General features: G+C 42.4%; 1 long non-coding RNA gene across 1 annotated transcript in view; it reads left to right on the top strand.

The window, feature by feature from the left end:
• The window catches only part of LOC307049762, a 46,862-nt gene extending 27,486 nt beyond the window's left edge, over positions 1-19,376 (top strand). Inside the window, exon 3 of the long non-coding RNA XR_013810764.1 lies at positions 19,005-19,376. This is a non-coding gene — a long non-coding RNA (uncharacterized lncRNA). The remainder of the gene's footprint in view (positions 1-19,004) is intronic.
• The last annotated feature ends 2,249 nt before the right edge of the window (positions 19,377-21,625 follow it).

Genomic DNA, 21,625 nt, shown 5'->3' with positions numbered 1-21,625 from the left:
CATCTGTGATGATTTAGATTCCCCTTTCCTTGGCTGTGAAATCGATGTCACAGCTGCACTAGGTACTGGGCAAATGATGTTCTTTTTATCTGCTTTAAATATGAAACTGCATTCTTATCACTGTGGGTTGAAGGACATCTTTGTACCTGAATACTTTGATTTGAGGGTGATATCAAACAGATTTTGACTCAGATAAATATTCTGTTGTGCCAGGAATTACAAATAGAATCTTGTGACCTTGTTTCAATCAGGAGAAACGTGGAATGAGTTAAGGAAAAATGTATTAAAATAACATTTTTGTTTTCTTTTTGCTATAAAATAATTTATGTTCCTCATGGGAAATTTTAGAAAATCCAAGCAAAAAGAGAAAAATAAAAATCACCTGCATTCTTACCACCTGGCTGCAATAATTATTCACATTTTAGAATAAGCATCTTGTGTATACACACATTTATATACACTACAGATTTTTTTTTTTTTTTTTTTTTTTTTGCGGTACGCTATGCGGGCCTCTCACTGTTGTGCCCTCTCCCGTTGCGGAGCACAGGCTCCGGACGCGCAGGCTCAGCCGCCGTGGCTCACGGGCCCAGCCGCTCCGCGGCATGTGGGATCTTCCCAGACCAGGGCACAAACCCGTGTCCCCTGCATCGGCAGGCGGACTCTCAACCACTGCGCCACCAGGGAAGCCCTACACCACAGATTTTAAAATAATGGATCGTGATGTACATGTTATTTAGCATTTGGATTTTTTTTAAATAAAAAAACTTGATAGAGTGTGGGGATCTTTCCATGTCAGTAAATACACAAAATCAATTTAAATTATTTTAATCAGTTTCCTATTTGTCTCTCTGCATTTAGATTGTTTCCCATTCCCACAGTTACAAACATTACAAAGTATATCCTCGTACAGATATTTTAAAAATTTGTTTAAAAAATTATAGAAGTAGTACACATTAAAACATTCAAATATTATAGAGGGTTGTAAGATGGGAAAAGTAAAAAATTTTCTTTCCTCTTCCCCTAGTTCAATTAACAACAAGCATCTGAAAATACTTTCTGACTGGGATTGTTCACATGATTATTATTTCATCTTTAATTAACATCCTTTGGTTAATTATATCTTTTCTTTAAATTTTTTTTTAAAAATTATTTATTTTATTTATTTATTTTTGGCTGCGTTGGGTCTTTGTTGCTGCGCGCGGGCTTTCTCTAGTTGTGTCGACGGGCTTCTCATTGCGGTGGCTTCTCCTGTTGTGGAGCACGGGCTCCAGGCGTGCAGGCTTCAGTAGTTGTGGTGCACAGGCTCAGCAGCTGTGGCTCGTGGGCTCCAGAGCACAGGCTCGGCAGCTGTAGCGCCCGGGCTCAGCTGCTCCGAAGCACGTGGGATCCTCCCAGACGAGGGCTCGAACCCGTGTCCCCTGCATTGGCAGGCGGATTCCCAACCGCTGCGCCACCAGGGAAGCCCAATTATATCTTTAATTAATATTTCTGTCTTTAGTAATATCTCTGCCTTTTTCCTTGATTTATCATCTTTCAACAGTGTCCAGGGCTATATTCTCAAAGATGAGGCATTTATCACTTCTGTATTACCTCCCACTTCCCTGATCCCCCAACTCCAGACTGTAGTAGTTACTTTTTTGTTCATGTAGTTAACAATACATAATTGAATCTCTATTCTTATTGTCAACTTTAGTGTTCCTAGATACTCCCTTACCAAAGATTAAAAAATTGATTATCCTTCCATCTCTCTTCCCATGTCCTAATATTTTTAGCTATATTGTAATTTTATTTTATTTTTTAAATTTATTTATTTATTTATTTATTTATTTATTTTTGGCTGTGTTGGGTGTTCGTTGCTGTGCGCGGGCTTTCTCTAGTTGCAGTGAGCCGGGACTACTCTTCGTTGCACGGGCTTCTCATTGTCGTGGCTTCTCTTGTTGTGGAGTACCACCTCTAGGTAGTTTGGTACTTTTCTATCCTAGTATATCTGTCTCTGGGTCTAGCAGATCCTCCTCAACTTCTTTTCAGCTTCTTTCACTTTTCATAGGTCATATTCAGCTGGCTGCCATATAACTAGTGTCTATCCTGTGTGTCCTCTTTCTTGGTTCCCTTTTCATTTTGCTAGAATCTTTTTCTAGCATTTTATTTCCCCAAAACCCCATTGTACACTATACTCTGAGTGCTTGTGTCACATATGCAATTATATTGCCCAAACTTGATTGATTTTTTGGCTTGATTTGGATTGATTGTTTAGAAATCTTAGTTCAAAATTGGTTTTCCAACTTGGAGGATAAATGAGAAACTAATAGAAATGGTTATTACCTTTGGAGACAGGTGAGTGGGGAATGGAGCAAGTGGGGATGGGAGTGAGACTCTGAACACTTTTTAATATAGTTTCATTCTTTTACCAAGTAAAAGTATTATTTATAAAAAAATTAATTGAATAGTAAAAACACACAAACCTTTTCCCACCCTAAAAAATTTGAAATATTGTTCAGTTGTCTTTGAGAATTAAATGTTGTTGATGAGAAGTTTGGTGCCTTTCTTACCCTTGTTTCTTCTGGTAACCTGTTTTCTCACTCCCTCTCTAGGAATTTTCAGGATTTTCTCTACCCTTGGAGTTCTGAAATATTACTAGATGGAGTCTAGGAATGAGTCTTTTAAAAACTAATTTTGTTTGCCTCCACAAAGATCATTTCAAAATGAAGACTCATGAAGTTTGGGAAGATTCTCTTCAGCTATTTCCTTGAATATTTCCTTCCTGCCATTGTCTCAGTTTGAAACTTCTCTTAGACAGATCTTTGACTTCTGGATCCATCTTCCATGTGGCTTAAATTTATTTTTATATTTTGAAATTTTTTACTTTCTAGTCTCCACTATAGGGCATTAAATTTAATTCTGATTTCTTATTATCTTATTTTCATTTTATTATTCACACAGTCCAGTGCAATTTTTTAAACAACTTTATTATTTTTTTAAATACATTTATTTATTTTATTTATTTATTTTTGGCTGCGTTGGGTCTTTGTTGCTGCATGTGGGCTTTCTCTAGTTGCGGCAAGCGGGGGCTACTCTTTGTTGCAGTGCGTGGGCTTCTCACTGAGGTGGCTTCTCTTGTTGCCGAGCACAGGCTCTAGGCACATGGGCTCTAGGCACACGGGCTCAGTAGTTGTGGTACTTGGGCTCAGTAGTTGTGGCTCGCAGGCTTAGTTGCTCCGCGGCATGTGGGATCTTCCCGGACCGGGGCTCAAACCTGTGTCCCCTGCATTGGCAGGCGGATTCTTAACCACTGTTCCACCAGGGAAGCCCCAGTGCAATTTTTTGACGTTTGTGTTTTTAATGTCAAAAAGCATATTTGTTCTCTGATTGCTCCTTTTTCCTCACAGATTACATGCTTTTATGTGTATCATATACACTCAATCATTTTGAGTATTGCATAAATTTTAAAGCAATTTTAGTTTCCTTATCACCTCAGGTTTCTCTAACGTTAGTTGCCCATTTATTCATCTTTGTACTTCTTTCTTCATGCTATTGATTTTTATTCAAATATCTGGTGGTACTTGAGAATCCAGTTATATTTATGAATAAAGGCTTTGTTAAATAAAGGTAGCTGGTGTGGGTTTTTCTCCCAAGAGGAGTAGGTTTATTTCCATAAAAGGGCCATTCCTTGAATGAGAGAGCCAACTGTTGGCTCTGTGTAAGTTGGCTAGGTTTGCTGAGAGGTAAACTTCTCTCTAGGGTGGGAAGGTGTGAATTAGGCAGGCCAGTGGCAGTCTGAGTAGACCAATTAAATATTGAAGACTGGAAAGGTGATTAAAGATTTAATAATAAAAAGAGGCAGAACCAGATAGATTCACAGCTATATTTTGTGAGATTGATTGAGACCAGATAATCTCAATGTTATTTAAACTATTCTAGGTCACAGAAAAAGATGGAAATCTCTATGTTTCCTTTTGGGAAGCCAACATAACTTTAACCTAAAACCTAAAAATAAGGGAAAGGAATACAGAACAAGCACGCTTTTGAATATAGGAGGAAAATCCCTAAATTAAATACTACTAAGTAAAATCTGCTATTTATCAAAAGGATAATAAATCATGCCTAGAAAAGTTTATTCCGGGAATACAAGTGTGTTCGGTATCCGAAAATCTAGCAACATAATCTAGGACAATAACAAATTAAATAAAAAATATTATGATCATATCAATAGATGCTGAAAACTTTTGATAAAATTTAGCAGCCATTCTTAATTTAAAAACTCTATAAAAATAGGGACAAAAGGGCTTCCCTGGTGGCGCAGTGGTTGAGAGTCCGCCTGCCGATGCAGGGGATGCAGGTTCGTGCCCTGGTCCGGGAGTATCCCACATGCCGCGGAGTGGCTAGGCCCGTGAGCTATGGCCGCTGGGCCTGCGCATCCGGAGCCTGTGCTCCGCAACGGGAGAGGCCACAACAGTGAGAGGCCTGCGTACCACAAAAAAAAAAAAAGGGGACAAAAGCAGACTTCTTAAATATAACAAAAACCAATTACCAAACACACCAGTAGAGTTCATTGAAATATGGTTTCAATTAAAATTAGGAACCAGATAAGGATGCTTGCTATTGACATTATTATTTGATATTATCTTGTAGGCTTTCTAGCAAATACAATCACACAAAATGATAAAGCTGGTAGAGACGTTGGAAAAGAAGAGATAAACACAAGCTGGTAATATGATTGTATAAAGCCCAAGAGATTTAGTACTATATCACTAGAGTTAATAAAGCATAAGAAAATAGGAAAAATAATGTATTCACAATGAGAACTACAGCAACAAGGACTATAAAATGCTTGTTTTAAACAAGAAAAGGAACATCTTTATGAAGAAAATTATTTTACACAAAACCTGAACAAATGGAAAGACATACCATGCTCTTGGGAAGTCAATATTAAAGAAATTGATTCTTTCAAAAGTAAATCCAATGTAATTATAATTAGAATACTAATGTGTGTGTGTGTATGAATAAAACAAACTTAATGTTTAAATAAAAGAATAAGTGCCTCAGAATAGGCAAGAAATTTTTTGTGTGTGGAAATATTAAAAGCTGGTAACGATGAGCTTGCCTTCCCTTGTATCAGAATGGACTTCAAAGCTCCATAGCAAATCAGGATGACAGTGACATAAGAATAGCAGGTAAATTGGTGGAAATAGAATGAAAGATCCAAAATAGATCCCATTGCGTATGAGAATTTAAAATATATGAAAAAGTATTGCAATCAAATGGGAAAATGAAGATACTTTTATTTTAATTAATTAATTAATTTATTTATTTTTACTGTGGGAAGATAATATTAGTTGTCACTATGTCTTGGGTGTTGTGGATGACCTGGGATATGGTAGAAACAATGGGATTTTTGAATTACAGTTTTCCACATCAAACCACCAAAAGTTGCAAGTAATACATGAGTTTAGTAAAGTTGCATGATATAAGCAATACACAAAAATCAGTTGAGTTTCTATATGCTAATAAAAAAGTATCAGAAAGAAAAATTAAGAAAACAATCCCATATACAATTGCATCAAAGAGAGCAAAATACCTAGGTATAAATTTGACCAATGATGTGAAAGACCTGCACAATGAAAACTGTAAGACACTAATAAAGAAACTGAAGAAGAAACAAACAAAAAAAAATATGCTGTGATCTGGCATTGGAAGAATACTGTTAAAACGTTCATTCAGCCAAAGTACTGTACACATCCAATTCAATCTCTAACGCAATTAAAATAGCATTTTTCACAGAAACCAAACTAACAATCCTATCATGTGTGTGGAACCAAAAAGGACCCCAAATAGCCAAAGCAATCCTTAGAAAGGACAGCACAGCTGGAGTCAACTCACTCCACGACTCCAAACTATACTATGAGCTACAGGAACCAAAACTGTGGAACTGGCACAAAAACAGGCACATGCACCAGAGCAATAGAACAGAGAACCCAGAAATAAACCCACATGTATGTGGTCAGTTAATTTATGACAAAGCTGCCAAGGACATGCACTGGTGAAAGTCCCCTTAAAAAATGATGCCAAGGAAACTAGATACCACACACCAAAGAAAGACACTGGGAACTGTCTACACTGCACACAAAACTACCTGAAATCCACAATATTCCACATGGAGCCCTTCCTCTGCTGGCTCCTCTGAAAATGGACCCCCCTCAGCAGTCAGCTACATACAAGAAGCTTCTCCCCACTTTCTCTTCACCTTTTACTTCTGGTGGTGCCTCCCAGCCAGTCCTGAAGACAGTGGGCTCCTGTCTGCATGGGTGAGGCCCAGTGTTGTCCAGAAACTGAAGCTCCAGTGTGTCCTGAGGAGACCTACCTCCCATCATTGTGGACTCGGCCAGGCATTGTCCCGAAGCCAAAGCCCTGGCGAATCTCAGATCCAGTTCAACCAAAGTTGTGATGCTTATTGGCCTTATGGAGTCCACATGTTATTGAGACACCGTAAGAAGATTACATTAGGAGCCACCATGTCTTGAATGCCATGGATGACCTGGCGTGCAGCCCCAAGGGTGGCGCTGGTGAGGCCATGGGCGGAGTGGGTGGCAGGGGTGGGGTCAGACATCTGGCTGCCCTCCTCTTTGGCTCCAGGGTAGCTCACCGACTGGGGAGTTCCGGCCCTGTGGGGACCCAGGCTCCATTCCTGCTTCAGGTCAGTCCCCCTGCGCCAGGATAATTTTAATAGGTAGTGATGGCACAGCTGGCTATCCACCTGGAGGATATAAACTTCCTCTGTGTAAACAAGGACTTTGTGGCTGTAGAGAGACAGTTTCCTCTGTCTTGGTTATTTTGATTTCATTTGAGACTGGTGGAAATGAAACAATTTTATTTTCTTTTAGCTTTTTATTTTAACATAACTTTTTTTTTTTTTTTTTTTTTTTGCGGTACGTGGGCCTCTCACTGTTGTGGCCTCTCCCGTTGCGGAGCACAGGCTCCGGACGCGCAGGCTCAGCGGCCATGGCTCACGGGCCCAGCCGCTCCGCGGCATGTGGGATCTTCCCAGACCGGGGCACGAACCCGTGTCTCCTGCATCAGCAGGCGGACTCTCAACCACTGCGCCACCAGGGAAGCCCAACATAACTTTTGATTTACAGTCAAGTTGTAAGGAATTCCCATATATCCCTCACCCAGATTCCCCATATGTTAACAATGTACCACATTTGCTTTATCTTTTTCTCTCTTGACATATTTCTCTTAACATAAGTTTAATAATTTCTTAATATTTATACTACTAATATTATGTATTAATATATACAATACTAACAGTACATATAATCTAATACAGCATAATGAGCTTAGTACATTAAATAGCCTTTCATATTTCCTGTCCATATTTCTCTGGTCATCTTGAAAAATTTTTTAACATAACATAACAGACCATACTTCGCAACTTGCTGATGTTCCCCTAAGATTTCTAAAATCTAGATCCTCATCCTGGCTCTCTCTCTCTTTTCCGCTTACAATTTAGTTGAGTGAACTGGTCATTTGTCCTATAACATGCCCACAGTCTCTGCTTACTCTTTGCGTCCTCATGGTGCTGTGCAACCCATTCCTCTGCCCCTCTGTATTCCCTGAAGACTGGTTGTTTGATGTAGAGGCTTGATCAGATTCAAGTTTGATTTTCTTGTCAAGAATATTTCATACTGTTGTATTCTAATTCTTTCGTACTTTCTTTAGTAGCTGGAATACTTCCATAAGGAGAATATTCATCAACTATTTGGTTATGCTGTCTAGATTGTTTTTAACTTTTGCAGAAAGGAGTCAATGAATTATGGTACCTAGCTCAATAACTAAAAGTTGTTTGGGCTTTTTATAGCTTATAAAGAACCACATCCGAATACCAAGCAGGAGTTCATTGGCAGATCAGATTTACTGGAAGTGATTCACAAATATCATTAATAAACTATTATTATCTCCTTCACTTAGCTGTGCCTCGTGACTTCTCCTATTTAACTAAATCCAGTTCATGATTCTTGACAAATTTAAGGTATTCATTTAAAATGAGTAATGAAATAATTTAACAGTGAACCACCTTTACTTATGTATTTTTATATTGAATAGCAGGAAACCAAGAGAGAAATTTGTCACTTTTGTTTGAGAACACAGTTAAATTTATTCTTATTTGACCCTTTCACCCTGGTTGATTAACCAGCTGTGTTTAATTTGAAAGCTTATGAAATTAAGTTTCTTATCAGCACAGAACAAGGCATTTTATAATACAGCATCTGGATTTAAAAGTGTTTTAAGTCCAAGGAGATTATTTTTACAGCTTTTCATTAGAGCTGACTTTCTATAGCTGAAAACTACATTTCCAAGACTGCAGCATAACTAGTATTCTGGATGAAATCTAGATTTTGTACATGCAGAATACAGACTCTGGAGCTGTGTTATGTGGGGAGAGTGGCAGGGCATGAGATAACCGTGTTCCAATATGGTTCCTGGCGGACAGTGTCACTTTTCCTGCTCCAGCAGCTTCCTGCAATAGAATTGGCAGTGCACCCCATCACAGCAGAGATAGTCTGACTAAGCATTCCTGGAAGTTCTGCTTAGATCCTATTCTTCCATTCCTTCCAGTGACTTTGTAAACCACACACACAAAAATCACTTCCTGCTTATACCAATTTGAATGATTTCCGTTATCTGCAACCTATTTCTCACTAATAATAAAGCTATTGATTTTTGTATATATGTATATATTTTTTGATTTTATTATCTTTGTACTGAGCCATCTTATTCAATTTATTTATTGCCTGAGATAATTTTCTGGAAGTTTCCAGTTAAAAATTGTACAGTTCTCATCTCCTCTTTGCCAATTTCATCCTGATTTCTCTTGAATATTTGCACCATATATTGTAGGCAATAGTGAACATTTTGCAGTTTTTCTAACTTTAATGGAAACTTCTAGTCTTTCCAACTGAAAATAATTCTGACTTTGGAGATTACAGATATGTAATGTTATGAAGGTATTCATCTTTTCCCATTTTATTACGAACTTTCTTTCTTTCTTTTTTTTTTTTTTTTTTGCGGTACGCGGGCCTCTCACTGTTGTGGCCTCTCCCGTTGTGGGGCACAGGCTCCGGACGCGCAGGCCCAGCGGCCATGGCCCACGGGCCCAGCCGCTCCGCGGCACGCGGGATCCTCCCGGACCGGGGCATGAACCCGCGTCCCCTGCATCGGCAGGTGGACCCCCAACCACTGCGCCACCAGGGAAGCCCAATGTTATTATTTTATGAATGAATTATTTTAATATTTCACCTTGAGTATAGTCATTAATTAGGTTTTTTGTGAATATTTGAAACTTTTTCCTGTCTTTAGAAATGTCATCTATCCATAGAAGCATAGATGCTCACTAAGAGTTAAAAATTTGCATCAGATGGTGGGTTTGGGGTGCTCATTGTACTATTTTTTTTATGCTTTCCTGTGTATTGGAACATTTTCATAATAAAAACCTGGAAAAAATCAGATCTATTTATATAATTATAAGAGACATCTAAGAATGCTTCAGAAATGATCAGTGAAGAGAGGGAGTTGGCCATTGGAAGGGACACAGTGGCTGTTTGAATTATAAGCAGACAGTTGTTACCCTCTGTTGTTTTTCCTCGTGGAGAGTGGAAATGCTGTGGTGTGTGACAGGAAATATTTAGATTGGATAGTAGAGGGAATGGCCTTCTGTAAGAGACCATGCAGCTGCTTCCCCTTGCTTGTCTTTAAGAGCTCCATAGATGCTCTCTGTGTTACTTGGTGGAGGTGAGGTGGCTATCCCTTTGGTTGGAGAGAGAAGACAATTGAATGGTTTCTCAAACAGACCCAGGGGCAGCTGCAACTCACATAACTGTATAGGGTTAGCCAGGACGGTGTCCAGTGCCCTGAAAACAGCAAGGGTGTAGATCAGGTTCTGCCCACAGTAGACCTGCTGAGCTCCACAGATTCCCTCTGTGGATTAGCCTCTGCCTTGTATCTCACCCAGAGCAGTTCCATCAGAACTCTGAGTACAAGCCAGGGAGGGGCCCTGGAGTTCACAGAGCCCAGCTCTTTACTCTTCTGGGAATAAAGAGTTCATACCAACCAGGCACTTAACAAAAGTATGGGATTTTCCAAGAGAAACAATCCTTATGACATTGGTCAGGCAAATTTCCCTGACAGTAAAAAGTCATTCACAGGACTTCCCTGGTGGTCCAGTGGTTAAGACTCCGTGCTTCCACTGCAGGGGTCACGGTTTCTATCCTTGGTCGGGGAACTAAGATCCCGCATGCCGTGAGGCACAGCCAAAAAGAAAAGCAAAAAGTCATTCACCCAAAAGATAGTTGGTGCCCACTATATCCAGAGCCATACTGAGACTATTCGGGCTACAGGATCGTTTCCAGAGTGCCATGCATGGTAACATCTAGGGGGACGGGTTCTGGATTCTGACCTGGTTTTAAATCCTGACTCCTCCGTTAACTAGCTGTGTAACTTTGGAAGCAAGTGCCTTGTTGGTCTCTGTGCCTCAGCCCCCTCCTCGGTGGAGTGGGTTTCAGGATTACAGCATCTAGCTCATAGGGTCTGCTTGGAGGATTCGGGATAACATGTGTAGTGTTTGGAACACACGTAATAAATGTTCAGTAAATGTTCACTATTGTTATTTAGCCTGGTTGTGTTGCATCCTCTTTGACAAGCCTCATGCTCTTCATTTTCCAACCACTCAGCTACCTTAAACAGACCCCAAGTTACCTCAGGGCTGAGAAGCAGCTACTCTTGGATTTTCCTGGTTACCCAGCTGGAGGGGGTTTCCAGGCTCTCAGGAGCTTCTTGCCTTTCTAGCTTTATCAAAACCATTACATTCTCAGCTAAGAGGACTCTGACCCTCGCTATTGGGTTCTGTGGGTGAGGGAGCAAGTGAACCACCCTGTGGCGATGGCCTTGGGATCTGTCCTCCTGTCCTTTCCTTTTGAGCTATAGGTGTAACTGTGGGTGATGAGATTCATTTAGCTCCACCATGGACAGCCCCAGGGGTCCTGCTGTATTAACCTTCATCTACATTCAGGAGTAACATCCCTACCAAGGCCTTGGTGTAAGTCATTTTTGGGAGACTTTGTGACTCCATGTGCATCTAGTACATAGATGTGTTTGGATGGTTTCCCGGTTTCTGTGGAATTTTGAAACTTGGAGCCCCAAGTATTGATTCACTGAGGGAAACTTTCCCCTCTCTGGAGTGAAGTTGTGGAGCTTCTCTGGAGACTCATTACAACATTGTGATAATAAGGCCCCAGCCACCTCAAATCCCTTGGCTGTTGATTGCTCTAACTTTGAAGCTGGAAGTTTGCCCTTTTATCCCCCAGTTGCAGAGCATAGTAACTTTGGGAAAGTTTAGTGAGTCTGGTTGAGGGAGTGAGGGAAGAATGGCAGGCAAGGCCCTTCCAAGGGCTGGATCAGTGGGGTTATGACCATGGGCATTGTGTGGCTGTGATGGGTGGGAGTGGTCCACGTCCAGGAGCTACAGGATAATTCTTCCTCTGTCCCTTTCCTAGGAGCCTCTGTCTGCCCCTCCACCTCTTCATCCACTGTGTCCACTGAGCTTGCCCACCCAGAGTGGCCTTCTCAAAACCTGGGCCCATCTCAAGGCCTGGGCCTCCACACCTACAGCCTCTCTCTGCTCAATGTCACCTCTTTAGATGGGCTTTTCCTGTCCATCATGTGTAAAACAGAGCCCCTTCTTATCCTTCCCTGTCCCCTTACTATGCTTATTTACTTTTATTCATAACACTACCTGACATTTTATTTACGTATTTATATTTGTCTGTCTTCCCTACTAGAAGGAAAACTCTATGAGTGCAGAGACTGTTGTGTTCATTGCTGTGTACTCTATACTTAGAACAGGCTTGGCACAGAAGAGGTACTGAATAAGCATTTTTAAATGAAAACAAGAAAGCAAAACACCTCTTTCCCAGAGGAGTCGTTGCACAGAGGAGAGTAGCTGTGGGGTCTGGGCAGAAGAGGAGATGTGCATTTCTTGCAGCATTTCTCAGGGGTTTTGGGTGTAAGATGCAGGAGTACCTTTTGAGAAGGGGATGTGAGACATGAGAAAACCAAGGGTGAATCATTTAGAACAATTCTCATCCTCTTGGGATGATTGGTCTCTCTCTGAGAATAATACCAGTTGACTCGAGATGTCTTCAGCACCTTTGATTACTCCACTGAGATGAGCGTAATATGTTCTCATCCTTGGACCTCAGGAATGGGACCTAAAGTAATTTGAAGTATGGAGGATGAATACTCAAGAATATAGGCTTGCTTCCAGCCAGACAGGACCATTCCTTGTTTAAAGCACGGTTACCCTTGGTCTTCCTGCGTTTTCTCCTGCCATTTCTCCTAACAAGAGTGCTCTTCCTGCTGCTCCCCCTTTCCAACTGCTACCTCCTCTTCTAGATCAAGTTCAAATTCTTCTTTTGTGAAGCCTTCCCAGCCATCATGGGGAAGAGCAACCTTTCTTTCCTCTAAATGCCTTTAAGTCTTACTGTTCATGCTTTCATGACATTTGGCCATAAATGATTTGGGGGCAACTCAAGTACTAACTAACTAACTAACTAACCAACTAACTAACTCTGAAGTCTTTGGCTTCTCTAATCTCCAAAGGTCATCCTTCCCTTCAGTGTTTAAAATCACAAAAGTCCAAGCTCGGATCCTGATCCACCACTGAAAGTTCAGCTGTGGACTGGTTCCCCACCCATGTAATTCCCAGAGGATGCTTACATTTTCTGCCTAGCCCTGCTGGTTCTGGAGTTCTGCTGGGCTTCTGGCCATCTTGTGACCAGCTTCTCCAACTGCTACTGCTTTCCCCATACCTCCTCACCCCAAGTACAGACGAAGACCCCTGTATTATCTGTCCAAGCACATCACAGACCAGCACCTACCGAAGCTTTGGGATGATAGGAAGGACTTCTAGTATAGGCAAGAGGGAGGAAAACCCCATAGAACGAGATACAGGAAATTATTCTTGGAGTCCACCAGCCATATATACCTAGACAGGGTTTTTTTTTTTTTTTCTTTTACACTTTCCTCATCCCTCATTCTGCTGCCACATGGCCACAAAACCTACCTTCTGCCATGTAGTACCCTTGCCTATATCTCTCTCTGCTCCTTTCATACCTGGGTGCAGGACCCTGATCTTTGAGACACAGCAAGAAGGGAAAACCCCATTTTAGCCCCAGGCTCACTTCTCAGGACACATCTTTTTCTGCAGAGATGGATCTCATTCCATAATGCAAGCCATTTCAATGTCATGAAAGAGAGCAGTGTACCTCTCTCTGTCTTAACCATTGAAGACACTATTTTGGCTTTGCTGCCATAAAGCCATTGGAATGTTTTCCCAAACAAACATAGTCTGTTCCCCAAATTGAATCTGAAAATTGCTGATAAGTTTAAAATAACTTATTCTGGCTTTTAGACATTACATTTTCAAAAACTTGGGGGTTCAATCTCATTAGAACACTTCGTCACACATTTTTTTTTTCTTTAAATGTGTTTTCTATCTTACAGAAATCGGAGAGGCCCGCATACTGCAAAAAAAAAAAAAAAAAAAAAAAAAGTTTCTCTCTTACAGAAATCGGCAGAATAGTAAAGCATCTAGGAGGAGATTGGTGGTGCCGTCTAAGGGAAGACCAGGAGAGTCTGTCTCTCCCTTCTGAAGCTCCGAGAGTGTCTGGAGGTGGGTGTGTTGTGTTTCAAGAGAGTCACACTAACAAAAATGTACTTAGGAGTGATGAGCATTTCAGAATGACATTTGGTTAATTTGCATGAGAGATAGGACTGCTAACCAGAAATGCTCTGCCCAGTCTCTTCCCTCCCTCTGCCCTATTCCTCCCAGTCAGAACCACTCCCTGAGATCTCACTGACCCTTTGTAAAAGAAAAGTGTGTTCTTCCATCTCAGTCAGTGGATGTCTAGCATGGAGAAGTCTCAGGAAGCAAGCAATACTTCAGAAAGAGTTAAAAATTCCTCCCTAGTCATTCTGCCTGTCAGGGAGTAGGCAGTGGCCTGCTCACTGGATGAGCCCAAAGTCATCCAAAAGAGCAGGGGCGCAACTCCCTGGGTAAACTCATCCTTCCTGGGACAGAGCCCCTGGGAACTGAGATAATGGCAATCATGAGGTGTGCTCCCCTCCTCCACCGCTAGGGGTCTGCCATGAGCTGGCGAGGAAGGCAAGTCATGGACACAGTAAAAGGTGAGAGACACCGGGAGGTGCTCTAAGTGGTTGATTACTTACCAAGAACCTAGAAATGAGGGAAATGGATGGTTCCAATCAGTGGTTCTTAACGTTTTCTGAGTCACAAAGTCATATGAGAATTTGACTCTTCTCATCCTCACCCTAATCTACGTAGACACACCATTTCACATATATTTCAAGGGTTTTCCCAGAATACCCTGGAGTTCATCTGTGGACCTTCTGCTCAAGACCGTAAACCCCTGGAGGGCAAGGACTGGGCTTGTTCGCTGATGTGTGTCCAGTGTCTACCTGAAGTGTCCAAGATGAAGGAAGTGTCAATAAATGTTGAGAGCTAAAAGGCAAAAGCAAACATGCGCTTGCCTGGCAGAAGCCAGACCAGGGTGTGCAAACACCAGTGGCATCAGTGCCATGAGGAGCTTTGATGGTGACATCCCTGTCACTATTCTTCTTGTCATTTAAAGCCAGGGCTGCTGAAGTGTGAACTCTTCACTCTTCTGACCCTCTGGTCCTGACCTAGTGTGGTGACCTGAGACATGTACGGTCAGTGATGGTCTGGGGAAGAGATAAGTGACATTTTGAGGATTCTCACACTGCTACCTGGTTTTTGCAATGGCTTTGATATCAATTTATTCTAAAGGCTTCTTTGAAGTCATCATTCAGCTGCATTTACTGAGCATCTCAGGGTCTACTGTGTTTCAGGAGGGTGCTTGATAAATGCTGAGGACTGAATCACCATAACAGCTGGTCTGGGTCACTTCAAAGTCCTCTGCCACTGCCAGCGAGGGAACAAGAGGAACCACTGTAACCACTACCACTTTCAGAAACTCCTACATCACTGGTCTGCTATGAGCCATGCTGAACACAGCCAAGTTGCTCATAGAACCTACTCCTAGGCCAATTAAGTTCAGAAAGGGATGGGGCTCCACAGTAAAGAGAACTGAGCCCCCAAATATCAGAAGCTTTAATGAAAAAGGTCTATCAATTCAGAAGCCCCAAAACTCACAGATTCTTCCAAAGAACTGCCAGAATGGAAGACACACAGTGCACCAAAGATTTGGTGCTGAGCATAGCCCACCAGTTCACACACTTTCTTCCCTGTGGTAAGCTCCCTGTTAGGGATTCCATAGTCCTTTCCTGAAACTTATCCTCAGGCTGGGGCCACCATCAGATCTATTTTTATGTCCTTAAATCTACAAGAAGATTAGAGTTCCAGTCCCTTTGAACCCCTGGGAGAGTCCTTATTTTATATGCAAATTGGTATATGAAAATAGATATGAGGGGGCACTTCTTACCTCTGCTGCAGCATTCAAGGCACTAATTAACATAAGTGGATGCTCTGGGGTATGACCTTAGGAAGCATGTCAATGGTGCCAGGTAGAGGATGGATGTTATCTGCTCTTCCCAGATGCACTGGAACCCCAACTCTTGCCCAGCCAAAATATGCTGCTGGTCTAGCTTCGTAACAGACATTTTGCCTTATTTCTGTAAATGACTAATGACTTTTTCTTCATTCTTGTTCTTCATAACCTCTCCATATATTTGGCACTGTTGACGCTCCTGCCATCTTGGATTTCTCCTCCCCTGCTTCTTAACCCTGCACGGTTCTGTTTCTGTTGGTTTGCTTTCTGACTATTCCTCTTGTTCGCCATGGTGATTTAACCAAGGGCTTTCCCCAAAGCTCCACCCTTTTTTCCTTCTCTACATAAACTTCTCCAGAGTGTACAGTTTCATATCCACTTGCTTGCTTGCTCACTCACTCACTGAGCCTCTCTCACGTCCCTTATGTGGTACTAGGCTTAGAGAACACCAAGATGAATAAAATCTAGTTTCTGCCTTCAGGGAGTCATATAATTGATAAGTGGTAACTTGACCCAGTGCCTGGCTCCTTCTACTCACATTCCAGTGCTCACTGCCCTCTGTCTAAAGACTGTAAGTTATTTATGCATGCTCAGTCTTAATCTCACATGACTCCTTTGCCTGTAACTCCAGCCTTCATTGATTTTCTTCTCCAACAAACTGCTCTAGTCAGGAGAGCTGTTTGGTTTTTTTTTTAATTGAAGTATATTTGATTTACAATGTTGTGTTAATTTCTGCTGTACAGCAAAGTGATTCAGTTATATACATTATTTTTTATATTCCTTTCCATTATGGTTTATCACAGGATGTTGAATATAGTTCCCTGTGCTATACAGTAAGACCTTGTTGTTTATCCATTTTTTAAAATGTATGTATCTATTTATTTATCTATTTATTTATTGCTTTTTGTGGCTGTGTCGGGTCTTAGTTGGGCATGTGGTATCTTTCGTTGTGGCGTGAGGGCTTTTCACTGTGGCATGCGGGCTTCTCTCTAGTTGTGGCGCTCGGGCTCCAGAGCACGTGGGCTCTGTAGTTGGGGTGCGCAGGCTTAGTTGCCCTGCAGCATGTGGGATCTTAGTTCCCCAACCAGGGATCTAACCCACGTCCCCTGTATTGGAAGGCAGATTCTTAACCACTGGATCACCAGGGAAGTCCCTCCAATTTATATATACTAGTTTGTACCTGTTAACCCCAAACTCCCAATCCATCCGACCCCCACCCCACCTCCCCCTTGGCAACCACTGATCTGTTCTCTATGTCTGTGAGTCTGTTTCTGTTTCATAGATAAGTTCATTTGTGTCATATTTTAGATTCTATATATAAGTGATATCATATGGTATTTGTCTTTCTCTTTCTGACTTACTTCACTTAGTATGATAATATTAGGTCCAATCATGTTGCTGCAAATGGCATTATTTTGTTCTTTTTTATGGCTGAGTAGTATTCCGTTGTATATCTTTTTTATCCATTTATCTGTCGATGGACATTTAGGTTGATTCCATGTCTTGGCTATTGTGAATAGTGCTGCTGTGAATATAGGGGTTCATGCATTTATTTATTTATTTATTTGGCTGTGCTGGGTCTTAGTTGCGGCATGCAGATCTTCACTGTGGCTTGCGGGATCTTTAGTTGTGGCATGCGGGATATTTAGTTGCAACATTTGAACTGTTAGTTACAGCATGTGGGATCTAGTTCTCTGACCAGGGATTGAACCCAGGCCCCCTGCATTGGGAGCGTGGAGTCTTAGCCACTGGACCACCAGGGAAGTCCCACATGTACCTTTTAGAATTACAGTTTTGTCTGGATATCTACCCAGGAGTGGGATTGCTGGATCATATGGCAACTCTTTTTTAGTTTTCTGAGGAACCTCCATACTGTTTTCTATAGTAGCTGCACCAACTTACATTCCCACCAATGGTGTATGAGGGTTCCCTTTTAGGAGAGCTGGGTTTTATTCCTTCAACAGTTTTATTACCTTGGGTAACTCATTTGACCTGTATTGGATTTAATATCTCTATCTGTGGAATGAGAAGGTTGTAGCACCAGGATTCTTTCATCTCCAAAATTCTATGATCATTTACAATTGGAGGGAGGTAGTGGCTAATACGAAACAGCAATTATACAGTGAAGCTAATGCTTTTTTAAAAAAACTTATGAACAGCATCCTCATGGGGATTGCTAGCACATCATAAAATTGTTTGCTGGGTCTGGAAAATATTTGTCCTTATCACTTATTATAATTAGACAGTCGCCAGAGCTATTAACATGTTCAGGTAAGAGGAAGGCAGGCATGGGAGTGGTTGAAGTTAAAGCAGGACTAGATGGCAGCCTTAAACTTTCTGGAAGGATTGTCCTCATATAGGTACTGTTCTGAGATAATTGATCTTTATAGTAAGTTTGTGCCTTTATCCGTAAATTTATACATGTTATTCATGTTAAGTAAATTTCTATAGAGTAAGCGTTCTGCTTCAGATCTTAAAAAAAACCTTCCTGATTAGAAAAATGATATTATTTCCTTAGTCATTGATACTTTGAATTAAAAAAACAGATCCATTCAAGCTAGTTGACTGAAGGGGTATGTGTATGTATGTGAAAGGATGAACTATTAAATGGCAATGAAAATGAATCACACGCAGCACAGTTGAACCTCCCAAATGTAAGACTGAGCAAAAGATGCCAGACACAAAACAACAGATACTATATGGATCCATTTATATGAATTTCAGAAACAGGCAAAACTAACCCATGATGTTAGAAATCAGGATAAAGGTTACCTTTGGGATGGAGGAAAGGAGTTAGAGAGGGACTTCTGGGGCGCTAGTATCATTCTATCTCATGACCTAGGTGGTGGTTACACGGGTGTGTTCACTTTATGATAATTCATTGAGCTTGTGATTTGTGTGCTTGTCTGTGTATGTGTTATATTTAAATTTAAAAAGTTAGGACTTCCTTGGTAGCACAGTGGTTAAGAATCCGCCTGCCATGGAATATTACTGAGCCATAAAAAGAAATGAAATTGAGCTATTTGTAATGAGGTGGATAGACCTAGAGTCTGTCATACCCATATGCTAACACATATATAAGGAATTTAAGAAAAAAAAAGTCATGAAGGACCTAGGGGTAAAACAGGAATAAAGACACAGACCTACTTGAGAATGGACTTGAGGATATGGGGAGGGGGAAGGGTAAGCTGTGACAAAGCGAGAGAGAGGCATGGACATATATACACTACCAAATGTAAGGTTGATAGCTAGTGGGAAGCAGCCGCATAGCACAGGGAGATCAGATCGGTGCTTTGTGACTGCCTGGAGGGGTGAGATAGGGAGGGTGGGAGGGAGGGAGACTAAGAGGGAAGGGATATGGGAACAGATGTATTTGTATGACTGACTCACTTTGTTATAAAGCAGAAACTAACACACCATCGTGAAGCAATTATACTCCAATAAAGTTGTAAAAAAAAGAAAAAAAAGAATCCGCCTACCGATACAGGGGACATGAGTTTGAGCACTGGTCCGGAAAGGTCCCAAATGCTGCAGAGCAACTAAGCCCGTGCGCCACAGCTGCTGAGCCTGTGCTCTAGATCCCGCGAGCCACAGCTACTGAGCCCGCGAGCCACAACTACTGAGCCCACGTGCCACAACTGCTGAAGCCCACATGCCTAGAGCCCGTGCTCCACAACAAGAGAAGCCACTGCAATGAGAAGCCCACGCACCGCAACAAAGAGTAGTCCCTGCTCACAGCAACTAGAGAAAGCCCGCGCGCAGCAATGAAGACCCAACGCAGCCATAAATAAATAAATAAATAATTCTTAAAAGTTAAAAACACTTGAGTTCTACACTGTGGATTCCAAGTGGCCAGAAAAGTATGTCTAGAGAGGGAGAACCCAGCTTAGGCTTGAGCAGGAGGGACAAGAGCTGGGCTCTGGAAATAAGGTGGGTGGAGAAGACATTCCAGTTGGGCCAGCTGGGGGCAGAGTGAAGACAGTGGTCAGACTGAAGTAAAAGATGTGTACAGGAGTGTGTAAGGTGGGAGCTGAAGCTGGGAGGTAATTCTGGGAGAGACGTGGGTGGGGTTCTTGAGTACCCAGCGGAGCAGAACTTGAGGATGCTGGAGAGGAGAGTACTCGGTAGCATGGAGTGGTAGGGGTGGGGACAATTGTCACGGCGGTACTGGAGAGGGGTGGATGGAGGACTGCACTCTGAGACTCTCTGAGATATGTCTGGTAGTGTTGATCCTGGCTAGCGTTCCACCTCCTGTTCTTGCTAGTGTAGACATGTTTGGGTTTTCATCCTTTCCTAAGTGGGCCCCAGGGGCATCAGGCTCAGGCTGTGTTCAGGGACAGCTTGGTAAATTGTGCCCCTGAGGATTCCCCCATGATTGGATCCTTCTCAGAAAGTGCATGCTCTCACCTGAACCAAGCCTGCCCCGCCCTGCCCCAGTGGGGGCCAAGCATGGGACCCATACGTGAGACCCTTCCATTGTATTGCCCCTTTCAGCCCTGATCATGCAGAGTTTGCGGCAGTGGAAACTTCAGTGTGACGGTGCCCAAGCCTGGGGCTGCCCTGTGGGCAGGACATGCTGGGGATTGGCCCGTGTGCCTCATTTAGGCTAATGTGAGTATTGCTGAGTTCCCTGGGTGAGTGTTGCTGGTCACTCTGTAGAATGCAGATGGTGGAGGGCAGTGGGGTGGTCTCTTCATTCCAGGAATCCGAGGCAGGAGGCTTAAGCAAAATTCCCAGGTAAAGAAGCATCTTCCCTTGTCTTCACTCTTTGTAGCCAACCAGATATGCTGTCCAAGGAGAAAACAATTGATTAAGGCAGAACTGCAGTCTGATGAGATGTATCCCGGGGCCAGGAGTGACAGTGTTCTAAGGTGGGATGGTCCATATCTCATAAGGATGAGGAAAACAGGATTTGTCCTTTGCCAAAAATGGCAGGATAGCAGAGCTTCTTGAAATAACAGCAACATTTGATTATGGTGGTTTATGATTTTCTAAGGCACTTCATATGCATTATCTTATTTTCCATTTTGAGCTCCTCAACCAGGCTGTGAGAAAGATAGGGAAAAGAGGATTATCCCTGCTTATCATGTGAGGATTTATGTGCAGGTGTCTGGAAAGGTGAGGTGATTTGTCCAGTCTCAAAGGTGGTAAGGGGTGGAACTTGAAACCAGGTCTCTCCACTCCAGGTCCAGACTTCTCTCGATGTACTAGCTATATTTCCCCGACAGGATTCAACTGTCCTGCAGTAGCCGTAGGATAAGTTTAGCCCCAGAGACATTTGGCCTACCAGTCTCTGAAAACATCTGATGGGGAGGTGGTACATGTTGGATTGAGGGGACATAGGAGGAGGAAATGAGAGAAGCAGAATGATAATTGTTGCCTGACAGGTGAGTGCAGTGTTCCTTTTCCCAAGAAGCAACCAAGACTAGACTATAGGCATTGAGCAGAGGACGACAGAGGAGGCAGGGAAGATGGCAGCATGAGAGGGGGACAAAGCACCATCCAGTAGCTTGCTGGAGAGGCTCCCCCCACCTTCCCTACCTGCGTCAGATTGTATAGACAGCATGGGAGGCTCCAGTTGGTCAGTAGATGGCCCAGTTGGACTGAAGGCTACTTCCTCACCCATTCAGGGTGAGGGCCCAGAAGATCTCTAGACCTCTAGACCTCTCAGGGTGCCACTCCCTGTAACTTCCTAAGGAGTGTAAAAACCCAACAGACTAAACTTTCCAGCAGTCTACACCATGTGCACGCTCATCAGGGAAGACTTCACAGCCAGGGCAGAAGTCCAGATGAGTTGGGAGGGGTTCATTTTACCTGTCAGATGCTGCTGGTCTAATGTGAAGCTCACTGTGGCTTTTGATCAAGGTAATTACTGTAGAAGGTTCTAGGTGGCAGCAAAGTCTGGATGAGCAGACCTGAGCTTAGAGGTGGCATGAGGGGTCCCCAGTTGAGCTGAATGCAGAGCAACCATTTGGCTTTTCTGGGTTGCCTAAAGGGCAGAAGTTCCTGTTATAATCTAAGGCATG

Source organism: Hyperoodon ampullatus, assembly GCF_949752795.1.
Source record: "Hyperoodon ampullatus genome assembly, chromosome: 3".
Lineage (NCBI taxonomy): Eukaryota > Metazoa > Chordata > Mammalia > Artiodactyla > Ziphiidae > Hyperoodon > Hyperoodon ampullatus.
The sequence above is the reverse complement of the archived record's forward strand: the minus strand, read 5'-3'. Positions and strand labels throughout refer to the sequence as shown.